This window comes from Cupressus sempervirens, chromosome 8, assembly GCF_028749045.1.
Source record: "Cupressus sempervirens isolate cs-2001-9-10 chromosome 8, ASM2874904v1, whole genome shotgun sequence".
In the NCBI taxonomy this organism is placed as follows: domain Eukaryota; kingdom Viridiplantae; phylum Streptophyta; class Pinopsida; order Cupressales; family Cupressaceae; genus Cupressus; species Cupressus sempervirens.
The window spans coordinates 454660682-454662745 of record NC_143125.1 but is presented as its reverse complement, the minus strand read 5'-3'; the positions used below and the strand labels follow the sequence as shown (position 1 = coordinate 454662745).

The following is a 2064-nucleotide window of genomic DNA, read 5'->3' as shown; positions in this document are numbered from 1 at the left end:
CAATTTCTTATAAAATATTTTTATTTCATTGTTTTATCAATATTTTGAGTTTGAGTGCCAAGCCCGAGTCCTGTAACTAAGCTTTGATGTTTTTTTTGTAGAAAAAAAGACAAGGAAAAATGGAAATACATTTTTCATCGTAGGTTTCAGCCTCATCGTCGTCCCTTGTCCCCTCCTAACATGGTTTCCATGATATACTAGAATCTTTTTTGAATCACTAGAACATGATATTAGATCTTACTGGGCTCCTGTGTCAAATGATTTTCTTTTGGATGAGGCCACTACTAGTTTTGAGGCTATTGTGATATGTAATGATATAACCAAAGATAATAAGAAGACTTCTATCATTTTTAGTAACTCTCATCCTTAGACATTTGATGTGTGCCATATAAGGGTAGGTTGGTTGGGGTTGAATGTCATGAAATATGATCTAAAGTACTTTGATTATAGTTCCAAGGATATTTGTGGGGTGCTTGTTCAACACCCTAGGATAGAGAGGGAAGTTATTGATTACTCTTATTTTGTTAAGAATGTTCATGCTAATGGTGTGAAGGTTGTCATGGCCTCTGATTTTTCTACACTAACAATACTAAAGCCTCCTGAGGAATTTGGGGTGGATATCATCTTTGGGTCTTCTCAAAGATTTGGTGTCCCCCTGGACTATGGGGGCCCCTCATTTATATTGCTTGGTTACATCTTAAGAGTAAAAATGAATGATGCCTGGGAGGATTATTGGAGTTAATGTGCTAAGGATGGAAATGTAGACAAGGGAGCAACACATCAGGCAAGATAATGCCACTAGAAATATCTACATGATACAGGCATTAATTAAAATATATCTTCTATGTATGAAATCTATCATGGTCTGGCAGGATTGAAAAAAATGTAGAATGTGTACATGGTTTGGCGGGAGCATTTATTAGTGGATTAAAGAAATTAGGCACTATTAATGTTGAGGATGCTCCATTCCTTGATATTGTAAAGGTTATATGCTTATCGTTAAGCAAGGGGAGATGGGCATCAAAACTTCTATCAGAACTGTCTCAACTCATGGAATGAATCCTGCAAGTGCTACAATGCGTGGAATGAAAATTTTTGTTGTTTGAACTGTTGCTAAAGAAAATGAAGGATGTAGAGGAAAATAAGAAAACCTTGTAGCACTTATGATTACCTATCCTTCAATGCATGGTGTGTATGAGGAGGGTATTAAATAAGATATGTTAAATCATTCATGACAATGATAGTCAAGTGTACATGGATGGTGCAAACATGAATGTGCAGGTTGGACTAACTAGCTCGAGTTGAATTGGAGTGGATGTATGCCATCTCAATCTTTACAAGAAATTCTACATTCTACATTCTGGTATGGGGCCTATAGGAGTAAAGAAGCATTTGACACCATATTTACCATCACAACCTCTGGTACCAATAAATGGAATTACTACTCCTGAAGGGAATCCACAACCACTTGGTATGATATCAACAGCACCATGGGGCTCAACCATGATTCTACCAATATCAATAAAAAGGGAGATTACAGAAATTGAGAATGGGAAAATGGACATTAAACATACTAGTTTGATGGCAGATAATGTGTATAGAGAAAAAATTATAAATCCTTATGTTTTGGAATGACAAGTAGGGTAGATAGAGTTGAATGAAGGCTCTGACAAGAATAAAAAGAAACACAAGGCAATCAATAGTTGTAGATAGTTCAAGAATTGACTTATTCCTAATATAGAAAATAGTGCAAAACTTAAAGAGAGATTAACATTTATCAAGTGGATTTGATCATCTCAGGGTCAGATAAACTTCTATTAGTCAGGAATAAAATAGAAGATACAACTCCATTGTAAAATAAACAATTTGTAAGACAATATTATCAGACCCCAATTCTTGAGTAAATTAGGAACCAAATGCTGACAAAATATCCTCACAACCCTATTCAAGAGAAAATTTTGATTAACAACCATTGATATGATCCCACAACTTAATTTTGGAGTTACCTACAGATATTTCAAATGCACTGTCAGGGGAGCTTCCACAAATTAGAGTGGATAGTCC

At 35.3% G+C, this 2064-nt stretch overlaps 2 pseudogenes; both read left to right on the top strand.

Annotated features, from left to right (window-relative positions):
- The first annotated feature begins 224 nt into the window (after positions 1-224).
- Positions 225-1005, top strand: LOC149543189 (glycine dehydrogenase (decarboxylating), mitochondrial pseudogene; annotated as a pseudogene).
- A 1-nt stretch (position 1006) lies between these two features.
- On the top strand, positions 1007-1635 carry LOC149543188 (glycine dehydrogenase (decarboxylating), mitochondrial pseudogene; annotated as a pseudogene).
- The last annotated feature ends 429 nt before the right edge of the window (positions 1636-2064 follow it).